This window comes from Babylonia areolata, chromosome 2 (genome assembly GCF_041734735.1).
Source record: "Babylonia areolata isolate BAREFJ2019XMU chromosome 2, ASM4173473v1, whole genome shotgun sequence".
NCBI classification, from domain to species: Eukaryota; Metazoa; Mollusca; class Gastropoda; order Neogastropoda; family Buccinidae; genus Babylonia; species Babylonia areolata.
The window spans coordinates 52,479,217-52,496,370 of NC_134877.1; the positions used below are offsets into that span (position 1 = coordinate 52,479,217).

The 17,154-nt window shown below is 41.1% G+C and overlaps 1 protein-coding gene across 1 annotated transcript in view; it reads right to left on the reverse strand.

Moving 5' to 3' along the window:
- The window catches only part of LOC143274889 (uncharacterized), an 81,360-nt gene extending 81,146 nt beyond the window's left edge, over positions 1-214 (reverse strand). Inside the window, exon 1 of the mRNA XM_076578874.1 lies at positions 1-214. This exon is cut by the window's left edge and continues 1,238 nt beyond it. The gene's annotated coding sequence lies outside the window, so the exon portion shown is untranslated.
- Between the last annotated feature and the right edge of the window lie 16,940 nt (positions 215-17,154).

Here is a 17,154-nt window from a genome sequence, read left to right on the forward strand (position 1 = left end):
TTTTTTTTTTTTTTTTGCACGGTGCGACAAGACAACGGGGCCACTCACAGCTGTACTTAACTGTATGCCCACCACCAACTAAACACGTTTTTCCTTTTCTCTCTCGGACTTGTAGACTGAGTGACAAGCGTCTGGCTGTAGTAGTCGGGGGGGGAAAAGGTGTAGCACGGTCCGACAGGATCGAAAGCTAATCGGGTATTAGCGGCAGCTGGCGACGTTGGTCGGGCCTTGGCGCTTCGAGCTTGGAGCGGGGCAAAGCATTGGAGGGGAGAGAGAGAGAGAGAAGAGGGTAGAGAGGAGGGTAGGGGGGCCAGCGGACTGCGGACGGGAGGGGCGAGGCTAGAGCCGGCTAACTGGCAGCACGTCTCACGCTCTAGTTGGGCCCAGGGACGCCGTGGGGACCTGCCCCTTTCCTTCCTCGGGCCCTCCTGATTGGCTGACAGACAGAGAGGGAGAGAGCGAGAGAGAGACTAGAAGAGGTGTGGGAGTGTGTGTGTGGGAGGGCGGGGGGTGGTCTGCCCTTGTTTTGCCACCACAAGCTTTGGAGAGGTGTCGGAGGAGCCCTGTTTCATTTACTGTCCCACAGGTAGTAAGTAGTGAGTTGAGGGAAGGAAGAGGGATAACTTTGTCTGTCTGTCTGTCTGTCTGTCTCTGTCGGTCGGTCGGTTGGCCGGATGGGCCTGAGACGGGACCGACCGCCAAACCGCGCGTGCACTACTGACTGAAACCCCCGCCGCTGCAGGGGTAAAGGTAAGATATATATATATATATATATATATATATATATATATATATATGTATATATATATATATATATATATATATATTGCGAGCGGCGGGCCCTTGTGTCATTCAGTAAAAAGAAAGGGTGGGGGTGGGGTTGCAGTATGACGAGTACAGAGAGAGAGGGAGAGAGAGAGATCACACACACACACACACACACACACACACACAGATTTGCCCCGAACGAGCGACCCGCGACATGAACGAGTGTTTTCCCCCACCTCATTCTAGTTTGAATAGCATGACAGGAAGTTATAACACAGTCCATTGACTCCAAGCGCAGGAATGCAGCCAGCGCTGTGACGAGCTACATGCACATGCACAAGCAGGTCAGGTCATCTGTTTCCATCCCGCGACACTGGAGTTAGCTGATTCAGTGTTGGACTATGTCTGATTTGCGAATTGATTACGAAGGGCATAGCTGGGACATAATCCTCAAATCTAACAATGATATTTTAACCGGTGGATAACAGCGAACTAATCAGCACAAGCATTCCTTCAGTCTAAACAATAACAACAAACACCCACTCCTACACTGCTCACCCACAGACACACGCGCATACCTACACATATGCACATACAGGGACAAAGTAAAAAAAATCAAATGAAACACACACACGCGCGTGTGCGTACGCACTCAAATACACACACACACACACACACACACACACACACACACACACACACACACACACACACACACCTATTTGCTACCTTCTTACGACCACGAAACGGACAAATAATGGATACATTGAGTGACCGATATAAATAGTTAGAAACAAAATCTTATTCACTCATCTTCACTAAGGGTGAGAAAATGTGGCAGGCGGATATGGATTTAAGTTCACCCAAACTAAACAAAGTCTTATTCCATCTGAAGCAGAGAAAGAGAGAGAGGGAAAAGAGAGAGAAAGGGAGAGAGAGAGAGAGAATATGACAAATACGGTGAGGAGGGTAGGTGGGGGTTGGGGGGGGGGGGGGGGCATAAACGGCGAACAGGGCCAGGGGAGACAATAAACGGAACCAGAGTGGGAACCAAGTCATTTATAATTAGTAACAGTGGAAACCCCTTCATACACTATATCCGTGTAGCTTCGACATATTAACCGGGTTGCCCCAGCTGTTATCTTCATGTTTGCTCAGATTTAAGTCCCAGCTGACAGTTCAGGACTTCCTGATGGCTGCAACTGGTGGTGGTGGTCCAGGTTGTGACGCACTTCCGTGCATACTGTGGGCGGATTGAGTGATCGGGGGGAGTGTGGGAGTGTGGTATGCGTGCGTGTGTTTTCATAATCACTAAGCATTCCTGTGTGTACGCATGCAGAAGATCAAATACACACACATTGAAAATCCCTTTATCCATGTCAGCGTTCGTTGGGTTATGGAAACAAGACCATATCCGGCATACACCTTCCCCCCCCCACTCTCTAAAAACGGAGGATGACTACATGGAGGGGGCAAGAAACGGTCGTCGTGCACGTAAAAGCCCACTCGTGTGTACGAATGAACGTGGCCGGAGTCGCAGTCCAGGAACAAAGACTGAACGAGTGCACGAACTGGAGCTCATATCTTTCAATCTAGCCCTTACATGTAGCATAGGTTCAATGTTACTATTACTACTAGTAGTAGTAGTAGTAGTGCTGCTGCTGCTACAACTACAACTACTACAACACTACTACTACTAATCATCATCATCATCACCATCACCATAACAATAATCACAAAAATAATCATGACAACAACAATAACAACAACAACAAGAAAAAAACAACAAAAAACATCTGTTGCTGTTGAGCCAGACTCATCATCTATCCCACACGAGATCTGCAGGAGAGACTATACCGCTGTTCCAAGCATGAATGAAGGAGTGGGATGGTTCAACCAGTATAGCAGATGCTGTTTTACAGGCCACGCCGGCTGTGAACGCCAACAGGCACACTGACAGACACAGGCCACTATTATCATAATAATAATCATCATAATCACTGTGATCATCATTATCATCACAGATGACATTTCAGTGCTTTATCTCCAGATTTATCTTTCTTGAAAAACCATAACAGGGTGCATACGTACGCGTCTGAATCGGCGGAGACCGCAAGTCAAATCTCCTTTCAGCTTGCTTTTAGCTCTTATACATTCTTCCCTCCGACACAGTGATGAAGGTCTTGTTCTGCTAAATCCTGACTGCCCCATCACACACAGACTATATCTAGTCTTCTCTTGGTCCCAGGACTAGTCAATCAGTCCACAGGGAGCGGGTCGTACCAACGTCAGTTCGCCACGAGACCATTTGCCAGAGTAGACCCTGCACTGCTGCTGGGACACTTGAATTCTTTGGTGTTGTTCAGAAGACAGGTTTTTTTCCTGTTCTGTGTCATACAAGTATAGAACGCCATTAGCCATCACTCTCCCCCCCCCCCCTCACCCCCCACCCCCGCACTTGCCCCCTCCTCGCCCACTCGATCCACTCCCCAACACATCGCCCTCCCTCCTCCTTACTTGTTACTGATGACAGTAAAATGTACAGCTGCTTATTCGCTAAGCCAGACTACTTCTGGACTGAAGATATCAACGTCCGAGACATAGATATTGCTGAATTTGCAGTCCCTCTCTCAAATCCAACGATATGAGTGGTGGACGTAATGAAAGTTTGTTGTTGCTTTTTTTCCCTTCGTTTTTTTTCTTCACAGGTCACAAGAACGTCTACAATGTCAGTTTCACAATTTGAACAGTTATCATGGCGTCTGTGATCAAAGACAAATTAAAGACGAGAAAAGAGACAGACAGACAGACAGAGACAGAGAGAATTATAGACACAGATAAATTTGGGAATAAAAGAATAATGAAAAAAAAAATCGTGAATAAACATGAGGAAAAGGTGTCTGCTTCACTTCTTACGGAATTCCTATCTCACTCAGTGAACGAATCCGGTTTGTCACCTTTTTCATTTGAGGATGTGGCATAACTACTCATGACAAAAGCCTTTAAGCTAACACGATTTTCGAAAGATAGGGGCTAAAATTAAGTTACAGAGAGAGAGGAGACAGACAAACAGACATACGACAGACACAAGACAGAGAATGAGATAGACAGACACACTGAGATAAGTGATGGTGATGATAGTAAAGATGGTGGTGGTTAGAGAATTTGTAGACATTTTAGACAACAATCGCCACTCGACAGAGGAAAACAAAACCCCCAGGAAGATCCTGTTTCCTTTCCAAACATTGCAAGTTTTTTGCAGCTGTGTGCAGCGTCCGTTTAGTTATCAAAACAATTCGCTGCATATCTTCTCCGTTCACACCTGCGTGTCTCGTTGTGAATAATTATTTTGATGCATAGACGCTGTCTCGCTTTGTTGTAAACACGACATAAGTTTCTTTTTAAAAGCGCTGAGCGTTTCCTTAATGTTTATGTTGCGTTGTTGTTGTTGCTGTTGTTATTGTTTTTTTGTAAAATCGACCTCTTTGGTTTTGTGTTTGGGATTAGTTTTGTTTTGTGTTAAACGTTAATTTCCCAATCAGATTCAAGTTGTAACGTGGTATAAAAAGGTGAACTATCGCAATTGTAGCTGGGTCCTACTGGTGTTCCGCAGGGGTCCACTTTGGGTCTTTGGCTTTTTGCTGGTCTGCAAGACAGATATTGGATTCGTCAAAAGACTACTTTACTAAAAATAAAAAAAACAAAAACACAACAACAAAAGAAAAACACACAAAAAAAACAACAACAACAAACAAACAAACAAACAAAACCTTGATATCAAGCCGTTTGAAATAACCTATATTTGCATTGAAATAATCACCCCTGGTCAGTAGGAAAAGAAGAATACGGGGAAAAAGAGAAGAAGACACACATTCTACGACGGGAAAAACAATCCCGATATATTGCACAGTCTGGCTTGTTTGTTTCAAAGGAGTTTCGTTCATAGTGCAGTTGAATGTGTAAAGTATTGACTGTAGCACTTTCAGTAACTCTGAGAAGCGTTGATTTATTGGTGTAGTCTTATCGTTGTGAAAGGTTTACATAATTATGTGCAGTTTTCTGTCTGGATTTGACAGTCGTAACTTGGCTTCAACGATGGCGGTGGGGGGTGGGGGCGGGGGGGGGGGGGGGGGGGGGTATGGACTGAGTTTCGAGCAGTGAAAGTAACGTAAAATCATTGGCAAAGAATTCTTACACTGTTTGTTTGAAACTGTTAATATTGGACAATGTTGCAACAAAAAATAAATAAATAAATAAATACACTGTTTGTTTGAAACTGTTAATGTCGGACAATGTTGCAATAAAATAAAATAAAATGAAATAAAATAAAATAAATAAATAAATCTTTTTAACCACCCAGACGCCCTCATTTTCTCTGTGTTTACTGTAACTATAAGTCAGCGTCCACTTCTTTTGAATGTCGTCTTAGCAGCAAAGTTATGTCGCGAACGCTCTATGTCAACTTGAACGTACGTAAAAAAAAATTTAAGATTTTTTTTTTTTTTAATAATTTTTTAAAAAATCCCCATGAGATAATGAACGTTCTTCATATCCATAATTTTTCATTTTAGGAGAGATGTGTAGGCGCCAAACATCTTGATGTAAGCGACAGAAACATGACTCTTTATGATCCATTTTTACGCGATCACGAACACTTTTCCACATTCCGTGTTCCTGGGTTGTTGTTTTTTTCTTTTTTGGTCATACCTGCTTCTTCCTCCTCGTGAACCAACTTGAAAAGCACAGCTTATATAATAATGGCGAATGGAGCAGTCGTGATGACGAACGTCAGGAGTTATGTCACTTGGATGAGGACGTGAGACCAGTGTGATGTATACGTCAACTGCCGTTGAATGCTTCCTCTTTGGGCGAAAACGCATGTCCATCACCATCACCATCACCACTGCTCTCTTACAGATAATAACTATGTCTGACTGTGTCTGTCTCTCTCCTCTGTGTGTGTATGTGTGTGTGTCAAAGTCAATTTTTTAAATTTCAAGATGGTAATTGAATAAGCAACGACTGCTTTTGTTTACATCAAGCCATCTGAATAAAAAAAGAAAAAATAAAGGAGAAGAAGTGGGGAGATACATAGAACAAAACCACAAAAGTACTAGAAATATAGTTGCGTGCATACACGAATCGTGCGAAAATGAAACACACATTAGCATTTACAACACATTTACAGCACATCCCGTTTCGCATACACATACATCCTCTTACAACACCAAAGGCATATACAAAACATTTCACAAATCATGAATTTGGTAACCAGTAGATATAGATTTGTATTATTGTTCATCTTTTGAACAGTTAATAAGGTAATTTTTCATATTTTTTCTTAAACACATTTTTATTCGTTATATCTTTTAAAACGAGTGGAAGATTATTCCATAAATTTCCACCAGAGCATAGGAAGCTGGATTTATAAAGGTTGCTTCTAGGTCGAGGTATACATAACATATGGTTGTGTCTGTGGTCATTAGTTTTAAAAGTTTCTGTAATCTTCTGGGGAGCATTTCCATATATCACATTATGCATGCAAACAGCCTTGTTGAAGAACAGCCTGTGGTGAAAAGATAATACATAAAGTAGTTTATAATCCATATGGGTCAAGGAACTTGACTTCAACAATACTAATTTTAATGCCCTTTTATACATACGATGAATAAATTTTAAGTTTGTATTGCTGCAGTTGTCCCATAAAGTTGATGCATAATCGATGATTGGCAGAACATGAGCGCAGAAAAAAAGCTTTCGTGAATGAACATCAAGGATCTTTTTTTTTATTTTTGCTACCTGACGTATTTTGCTAGAGAGACGTTTTCCTAAGTAAGTCATATGGTCAGTCCAAGAGAGATCTTTGTCAATAAAGACACCCAAAATGTTATGTGATTCTACCTCTTCAATTCTGTTTACTCCTAAGAAAAGTGTTTTGAATAATTATGTGTTTCATCCTTTGTCTTTTTTGTCGTGCTGCTACATACATACATTTAGTTTTCTGTGTGTTTAAGGACATATGATTTAACTGTGTCCAATCACTAAGTCTCTGAATGTTGTCTTGAAGATCATCTGTGAGTTTACATGCATCTGAATTGCTTGAATGCAGGGAAGTGTCATCTGCGAACATTTCACATTTACATGTCATAGAACAAGGCAAGTCATTAACATAAACAGAAAATAATATTGGCCCTAAGATGGATCCCTGTGGTACTCCATGTTTGATTGATTTGAATTTTGAGGTTAGATTATTTACTGCTACTAACTGTTTCCTGTCTGAAAGAAAAGATTCTATAAGGTGAGTAAACTCTGGTGTTAAATTATACACCTCTAATTTACGAATTAACAACGGATGACTGATTACATCAAAGGCTTTTTCAAAATCTATAAAAAGGAGACCTGTGAATTTATTTTCATTAATGTTATGCAAAATACTATCCGTAAGTTGTATGAGGGCAGTGTGGCAAGAATGGTTTTCACGAAAACCAGACTGATCTTCGTGGATTAGTTTGTTATTGACAAGATAACTATTCAAAGCTTTTTGCAAGTGCTTTTCTATAGGTTTTGATAAAACAGACAAGAGAGATATTGGTCTATAGTTAGATGGATCAGAATAATCACCTGATTTGTAGAGAGGAATAACTCTAGCTTGCTTGAATCTTAAGGGAAAATACTTCTTATCGATACACAAATTATAAAGATATGTCAGTTAATCAACAATAAAAGGAGAAGAAAGCTTTAATATTCTTCCATCCAACCCGTCTAAGTCACGAGTGCCAGACTGTTTTAGCAATGATAAACTCTTACTAACATCTAAGACTGTCATCGGTTGGAGACTAAATGGAACGTTAATTTCCTTTGAATTAACATACTGTTATAAACTGTAAAGGTCATTTTCACTGGTTCTGTCGTTTGATATAATTTTATCAGCAATGTTTGCAAAGTGATCATTTAAGTGATCTGCTGTTATATCAGTGATAATGTGTTGGTTTCTTGACACATGTTTATTGTTTGACATATTAATAGCTTTCCAGATTTTACGAGAATCTTTTGTGGAAACTAACACATTTTGAAAAAAGTTACATTTAGATTTACGTTTCATTGCATTTACCTTATTTCTCTGTTTCTTAAATTGTTCCCTTGTTCTATAGGTATTCAGATAATCTCTTAAATGTATTTCAATGTCAATTTCTTTTTTATCCATGGTGGTTTTGTTTCTTGTCTAACTCTTTTCCTTACAAATGGTGCATGTTTGTTGTATACAGAAGAGAATGTATTTATCCAGAATTCAACTGCTTGATCAGAATCTCTTATCTGGTATATGTAATCTAAAGGCGAGTTTGCTAGATCTGAAAGAAAAACATCTTTGAAATTCTTAAAATTTCTATAATATATAGTTTTATGCCCAACCTTAGGAATTTTAACACTGTTTTTGAACCATGTAAAACAAATAGGGTAATGATCACTACAGCCACATGGTGGAACACAGACTTCGACAATGTTTTGTTTTGTAGTTGTATAAATGTGATCTATCAAAGTGGATGTGCTTTCAGTTACACGTGAAGATCTGTCTATCAACTGTTCAAGGCCATGCATGGAGTAGCTCTGATACCATTTTGATTGGGTTTTTGTAAATCTAAATTGAAGTCTCCCAAAATAATAGTTTCATGATCAAATATAATCACTTCATCCATAACAGAACTAAACCTATCCTCCCAATCTGTATTCTCTGACGGGTTTCTATATACAAATCCAATTAAAAGAGGTTTATTACCATTTATCTTAATTTCAACCCAGACTGATTCTACATTATAAGCCTCAAGATTACTTAGTCGTTTACAATTTAACGAGGACGCAAAATATATAAGTAAACCTGTAGTTTTTGGTTTCGTTGGGTCTGATCGAATAACGTGGTATCCTGGGGATGATAGTAGTCTTCTAAGTTAACAGCAATGATAAATACAAACCTAAAATAAAGTTACCAATGACACCAAACACAGTCACTACAATTGATTTGTTAACATGAAACAAACAAACAAACAAGCAAAAAACACACCAACGCAAAGCTCAGTGATAAGCTTAATCAAAATCCAACAAAAATGAGTGAATTAAGCAAGAAACACAGTTCGTGCTTTCAAAAACTGTAACAAAGTTACGAAAAAAAAAAGTGGGCAAAAGGAAAGACCAGTACGAACACTATGGCAGCAGGCAAAAAATTACCAACTGTTGAATAAGGAATTCGTTCCGGCATTCATGACTGGCGCATGAGTTTTTAAATTTTTCGCTGCACATTAGTCAACATTTAACCACTGTACACTCCCATTCACTCAACCAACTAATCACCTTTTGTGTAAAACATAGTCGCATAATCATGAACACATGCGAACAACAGTGATGTTTATCCCAAAGGAACAAACAAACAAATAATAAACGCGAAATTAATTATGCATTGAATGTGAAGGGAAATCAGTGTGTTGCCTCAGTAACTTGGAGGCCATCAGCAACAGCCTTTCAGCATCGGGGTGAAACTGGGAAGGTGATGCTGAATTGGACGACGTGCCGAACAATTCACGACTGGGGAAGGTGTGGGGAGGGATATTGGACCTATCCACATGACAGAAGTTTGACGCTCCGAACATTTCTTGTCAGAGAAAGCGGGGGCAGGGTCATTGTGTCTGTCTGTACTAAAGGAATTTGGCACCTCAAACATTTCTTGTCCAAAGAAAGTGGCGGGGGGTGGGGGTGGGGTGGGGGGGGGCACTGTACCTGTCCGTAAAACTGTCTTGCTGACGTGGACAATGAGCGGGATTCATCATGAGAGGGTGTGGAGGGGGAGGAATGGAAGTGTTTCTTTGTGGGGGAGGGGTGGTGACACGTTTGTTCTGATTGTCTTCAAGAGAAGACAAGTTGGGATCTGGGTGTGACACAGGCCAACTATCAGTCCCTGTAGCACATTCTATTGAGGAGGGGCTATTTATAGCAGCAGTCTGACGACCACTGTGAGACCACTGTCACAGGGAGTGGAGGGAACATGATCAGGTTCAGTTTGTGTGTCAGCATCAGTCCTGATGGTCCTGTCACACAGAGTGTCCGATATTTGTGATTCTGTTTGCGAGTGACTTGATACCATTTCTCTCTGGACTGGTTTTAATTTCTTTACTTCAGACAGGATGGACCCAACTTGGATTTTGATCGACCCGTTTTCTTTTGTAAGCTGTTTGCATGAATGTTCTAGATTCAATGTCTGAGATTGGAAATCGTGTATTTTGGAAAATTTATCAGTGATATTTAAACGAAGTCCGTTTTTGGTAGCAACTTTTACATCTTCCATGATAGATTTAAAATCATTTTCCAGCGCTGATTGTGCACTGGTCACAGTTTCTACCTGCTGTTCCAAACGAACAACCTTGTCTGAAAGTTTAGGAAGTGGGTTGGAAACAGACAGGCGGGGGGAGTGGTACAGTGTTCGTTTACACTGTTTCCTTGTCCTCTTCCCAACAGGGGTAAACAGTTTCTGTGGAGTGGACACAGTCTTGTTCTGCAGCTCACTGGATAACACGGAAGCGGAGGGTGGCAGAAGGATGACGTCCTCTCTAGCAGATGCTTCCGGTCCAGACTGAAGAAACAGGTGTGGTGACTGGAGAGGGGGGTTGTCCACAGCTGGGGTTGCAGGTAATGACGTCATACAAGACAAGTCAAAGGCAGGAGCGACCAAAGCAGGTGTCCCAGAAAAAGCACGGATAAACTTGACAGGAGTTTGAAGTAAAGATCTACACAGTTTTTCACTGTTTTATCCTGCATAAAGGAAGAAACAAAACCTTTCAACAGTTCATATTCTAATGAATCCAAGTTGGACAATCCATGCCCTGACACAGCAAAGTGCCTGTAGACTGCGAGGTAAAGAACATGGACAGAGTAACATTTTTTGAGGACTGATGGAAAATACGGATAACACTTTTGAAAAGTGAAGGAGGTGGTGGAAGAGATATCACTGGTGTAGATTCATTTAACAATGTATCATTTGAATCGTAGTCGCTGTACTGAATCGAAATTGTAGGGTCTTGAATGGCTAAGTAACGAAAAAGTAAACACTTTCTCCAGACCACAAGTTCATCTTTCCAACACGTAAAGCGTTTTTGGATTACATCCATGGTGGGTTGCAGTTTGTTTTTCTCGTGAGATGGAAGGGATCAGTCATAATGGATCATAAAAACAAACACAACACACTCAACAACATTCAACACTCACTTGCAGTCATTGCCGGAACTGTCCACCATTTCACACTGGAACGGAACCCATGATGAAATGTGCAGCTAATAATCTATACATGAATATAACGACAGGACACAGGGCCACAATGTCTGTGGAGCACAGCAAGTCACACACTGTTATAAACCACGGAAGAGTGCAGCGTGCACTCCCAGTCCAGTCTGTCACAGTACTTGTGTACTCAAAACGATGATGTTCAGTTCAGCATAACATAGGTATAACAGCCGATAAATTGAAAACTTGAATTTTTTTTTTACACCACTGAATGCAGAATTTCTTTGCCGTGATCTACATAGTGAACGGTTGAACGATCATAAAACGGTAAATTAGTAATTAACAAAAAACTGATAATTTCCGGAGAGCTCTTTCACAAAGCCTCCTGTCAGTTCGTGAGCACACCTCACCTGTCTGTGTGTGTGTGTGTGTGTGTGTAGGGGGGGAGTGGGTGTGTGAAGTGGTGTGTGTGTGAGTGGATGCGTGTGCACGTGAATGCGTGTGCATGTGTAAATGTACGTGTGTGGGGGGTGGAGGGCGAATGGGTGGTCTATGTGTGCGTGGGTGAGTGAGTGCATTTGCGCGTGCATACGTGTGTGTGTGTGTAAATGTACGTGTGTGTATGTATGTGTGTGTGTGTGTGTGTGTGTGTGTGTGGAGGGGGGACTGGGGATGGATGGGTGGTCTGTGGGTGTGTGGATGAGTGGGTGCATGTGCACGTGCATGCGTGTGCATGTGTAAATGTATGTGTGTATGTGTGTGCGTGCGCGCGCGCGTATATGTAATGTGTGCACTTGCAAGTGGTTTCGCGTGCGTGTATGTATCACAGATAATTAAAATATCATGTTGACAGATCGTGCAGTTCGAATACACCACACAGATGGAATAATATGTATTTCACGCTGGACGATAACAGTTCATGCAGAGGTCATCTGACAGAGTCCTAATCAATGGATCCCGAGTTCCACATGTCCCAGACACACCGTCCCCTGTACATCGAAATGTCACGGTGACCCAAAGACTGGCCACAATGACATGAATATATCCCAGCATAGCAGTCGAAGCGACCTTAATTTTATTAGGACTCAAAGCCAGTTCATGTGTCTCAAGGGTCAGTTTGGACCGTCACAGTTGGAGTTTCATGACGTATCATGTGACGGGTGATTTTAACTCAGTGCGGACTCCCTTGTCCTTTGACCTTGAAATATCTCACCATTGCTCCAGTCATAATTATATCATTGCACACAACAAAAACAACAACAAAAAAAAAAAAAAATCGCCTTGACTTTCTTCTTAGGCAAAACTTGGGACTGTGTAATGTCAACTGTAATATCACAGAATCTTGAATAGGAGGTCTGGAATCTGTTGAAATCTTTCAACCAAAGCCTCTGGGATCATTGAACACTGGCACTGATTGATTGATATGAATACTTATACAGCGCCTATCCTCTGTCGGAGACCAAGCCCTAAGCGCTTTACAAACACGTAGTCATTTGCACAACAGGCTGTCTACCTTGGTAAAGCCAACTGACGGCTGCCACTGGGCGCTCATTCGTTTCCTGTGTCATTCAATCAGATTTCAGGCACTCACGCATACACACACAGACTGACATGGCACAGGCGGGAGTGATACCTCAAAGCACGTGCGTGTATAAAGGCACGTGGCACACAGGGATTTTATTGAACTGTTGTCCCTCATGTGCTTCACACCTCCGCACAAAATTCATGCTCTTTATGAGGAGCTAAAATTTTTTTTTTTTTTTCAAAGGACATTTTCTCAGAAACTGTGTTGATTGTATTCTTTCTATGTGTTTTTTACAATGGCAGAAAGATTTTCTTGAATAACGAATCGGTACATCGCATCGCATTAATATTTCATTATGTGTGTGTGAAGAGAGAGGACTCAGAACTCAAAACTCAAAACGTTTTTTTTATTCAAGGAATAAGATTTTGTTCATGGCCCATTCTTCCAATCTGTCCTTGCTTTTATCTACATCAGATACACACACACACACACACACACACACACACACACACAGAGAGAGAGAGAGAGAGAGAGAGAGAGAGAGAGAGCCACAGAGAAGAAAGCAAGGCATACATAATCATTCCTTTGCTTTGATCATGACAATCTTTCGATCGATGTCGATCCTAACCCCCACCCTACCCCATCCCGACCTCCCCCTTAAAAACAAAAACAAAAAAAAACCCCAAAAAGTCTTCCCCTCACCCTCAATTATTGACCCCCCCCCCATCCCCCCACCCCTCCACACACACCCCCCTCCACCCCCCAAACACACACACACCTCCACCACCACCATCACCACCACCATCACCTAAACACCCACTCCGCTCCCCCCCCCCCCCCCCATCTTCACTCCCACCCTTTCCCACACTACCCTCTCCGCCTCTACTGAGACACTACATCACTTCCACAGTTCATCTTGCTATCTCGCGCGTACGAGGACCGGGGCTCTCTTCCGCCCTCCCTCTCTGCCTCCCCCCCCCCCCACTCCCCCCCTCCTTCTCGAGTAATGAATTCACACTCACACACACCTAGTTCACGGCTCACCTAACTGGCATGCACATGTCGGGTCCCCACAACAACCACATAAAAGGGGAAAGATTTTTTTTTTTTTTTTTTTAAGTATCTCGGAAAGGACCGTTCATTGAGAAGTGTTCATGGAACACAGTTAACATCCCACTGGATTTGTTTCAACCTATCAATGTATTTGGTTGTTTTTGTTTGCTTGTTTGCCTCTCTCTCTCTCTCTCTCTCTCTCATGAAGTGAACAATGGCTGAAAGTGGAAAGGGTGTGGTGTGGGAGGGAGAAGGAAGAGAAGGAATTATCTGTGGAGTCTTTGGTTTCCTTTTTTTTACTTCTCTTTTTTTTTTTCTTTTTTTTTCTTTTCTTCTTTTCTTTTCTTTTTTTTTTTTCTCTTTTTTTTTTTTTTTTTTTTTAACTGATGCAAATGCATATCAGTCGCGCATTACTGACCGTTTAAATCGAAGTCAGCGAGCGACGCTCGCTCTGTCCTGTCAAAAGAACGACCTTTTTATTATTATTTTTTAAAGCGTGCATTCAATTTATTCATTTTTGTAGGAGTTGGGAATACCGGACTTTCTTCTTAATTTTTTTTTTAAATAAATAAAAAGGGGATGGGGTTCGAGGTGGGTGGGATGGGAGGTGGAGGCTTTAGTGTGACTTTTTTTTTCTTGTATGTGGAGGGGGTGGAGGGAAGAGGGGGCAGGGGGACGGGGAGGAGGGAGAAAGACAGGGGTGGGGTTAGAGACAGACAGACAGACAAACAGACAGATAGACAAACGTACAGAGACAGAGACAGAGACAGAGCGTTTTCGTGGACTTCAAAATGACTGGGTATGTGGGTGGTTGGGTGGGAAGGGAGGAGTATAGATAAAACAGAATGGGAGAGAGAGACACAGAGAGACAGGCAGACAGACAGAAACAGACATAGAGAGAAACAGAGAGAGAGAGATAGAGAGTACACAAGGAAAAAAATCCAAAACACGGAGACAGAAAGAGACACACAAACGTAACCAGACAGACTAGATGGGGAGAGACATCCCAAACATTTCCAGTTTTCATTTCAAACCTTTTAGTGTCAAAATTGATCCACACACACACACACACACACACACACACACACACACACACACACGCACGCACGCACGCACGCACAATTAAACCTGACCGACTGAAAGAGCAAATAACAACGACAAAAAATCCTTAACAGTGAACAAAGTCTACCGATTAATCTGCATCCTAAAATCGTACAGAGATCTCGCCAGCAATGTGGGTATCCATCAACAACAAAAATACACGTTAAAGATAGAATTTCACTATGAAAAAACAACAACAACAAAACCTTATCTAAATACAACAACAAAATAATAGTGCAACATCCCCAACAACTCACAAATCTCATCAACCTCGAGAGAGAGAGAGAGAAAGAGAGAGAATTCAAACTGAGATGTCATCATCACATCAATATGAAAGCAAAACGATGAGAACACTTTAAAGACTTTGAACAACATTCTCGAATAGCGCTGGCTTTCTTTTATTATTATTTTTTTACTTTCTCTCCCCACCTCCTCCCCCCCTCCCCCAACCACCCTCCCTCCATCCCCCAATGCGTTTCTGTAATTGAATCGGCTGGGCGGCTGGCATTTCTCGTTTCAAGGGAAGAAACTGTCGTCTGCACTTTTTGATTCGTCAGCGAGGCCGAGAGTAACCGCTGGATCCTCGATCGCTTGGTGGTAACTCGATGGACACACTTAATTACTTCCCGTAAAAAATTAAAATAATAATTTTAAAAAATTTAAAAAGAGAGACAGACAGACAGACAGAGAGAGACAGAGAGAGAGAGAGAGAATTGAACTGAATTGAACTGAATTAATTCATTTATTTTCTGAGGATAATGGAGTAAGCAAGACAATGCTTTTTTTTTTCATCCAGCCCTCGAAAGGGAAACATTTAAATGATACAAGGGGGGAAATCACTGTATCAATACAGCATGCAAATTATAATCATGGTTACATGAATGGTAATTTACCTTGAGGACAATGAGAGGAGAGAGAAATTAAGAGAGAGAGAAATGAAAATTAACCTGAATATACCCCAAGATAATGATCAAACAATTACAGTGTGAACTGAAATAAGCATGCGCACGTTATTAAAAAAAAAAAAGAAGTAATAGAAACAACGCCATTTGAACAGTTGTAGGAGCAATAAAGAGTTTGAGCGAGAGAGACGGAGAGAGACCGACAGAGACATGGAGAGATATTGGAGAGACACAGACAGAGATGACGTTATATAAGATTTGTAATGCCAGTTAATAATATTGTAATGAAACATTTGTATACAAATTGTTTTTGATATGCACACTTGAAATCATTAGGCAATCAGTATATCATCATTAGAAGAACAAAAGAGAGGGAGGGAGAAAAAAGTGTATGTGTGTGTGAGAGAGAGAGAGAGACAGACAGACAGACAGACAGAGAGAGAGAGAGGATATCAGTCCAAGTCCAGATAATAATCAAGCAACAACAAAAAACTAAAGATAAAGCCATGCACATGTAAAACGAAAGTCATCTTCGGGTTGTTTTTTTTTGTTGTTGTTGTTTTTTGTTTGGGGATTTTTTTTTTTTTATAAGCAAGAAATAAAATAACGACACGGAAACAAACGCTATCAAAATATACCAGATTAAAAATGATAAATGAAAAAGAGGGAACATTTTTTTTAGTGTGATTTGTAACAGCGGAAATTGTTTTACATTGTCTGGAAAAGATGGGGGAAACAATGTCTATGGAAAGTCGTGATGGTTTTGTGTTGTTTAATGGATACTGGGAGTGAATTACAGAGTAGTGAACCACAATAGGCAAGGCTGGATTCATATAAGTTTATTCTGGGAACTGGGACATTTAATTTTGTTTGATTTTAGTTCTCATCAAATACGGAACATTTATTCAGTAGGTAGTCTGGAGCTCGACCTGTCACTATTTTGTGCATCAGTACTCCTTTATTGTGAGTCAGTCTTTGGTGCAGCGGTAGAATGTTAAGTTTTCTGTGGTCAGATTTTTTTCAAGGATGAAGTTTTGTTTTGAACAATTTCAAGCGCACGTTGTGAAGGCTGAGAAGTGTCTTAAAGGCGTTGGCGCTTGCAGTTTCCCATAGGGTTGATGCATTGGATAAAGGCCTGAAAAAACAATTTTGTTGAGTGGTAACCAATGACGTGTTAAATTTTTGATAGTCGGTATGTTTTTATGGAAATCTGCTTGCATATGTTAGTTATATTATGATGAGTCCAAGAAAGATTGTTGTCAAATGTTATTTCAAGGACCCTGTGGTTTTCAACTTCATCAATGGCTTGGTTATTGAGTTGAATGGGGGGAAACGTATGTGTGAGGCTTTGTCTTTTTTGTCTGGTCGTTGTCAACATAAACATGGTTTTGTGAGGGTGGATTGCCATGTGGTTGTGATCAGTCCATTCTATTAGGTTGTTTACGCTATTTTGCATAGACAGCATAAGCCGATTTGTGCAACTATGGCTCGTGTATAATGTTGTGTCATCTGCAAAAAGTTCACAGGATGTTTGAATATGAA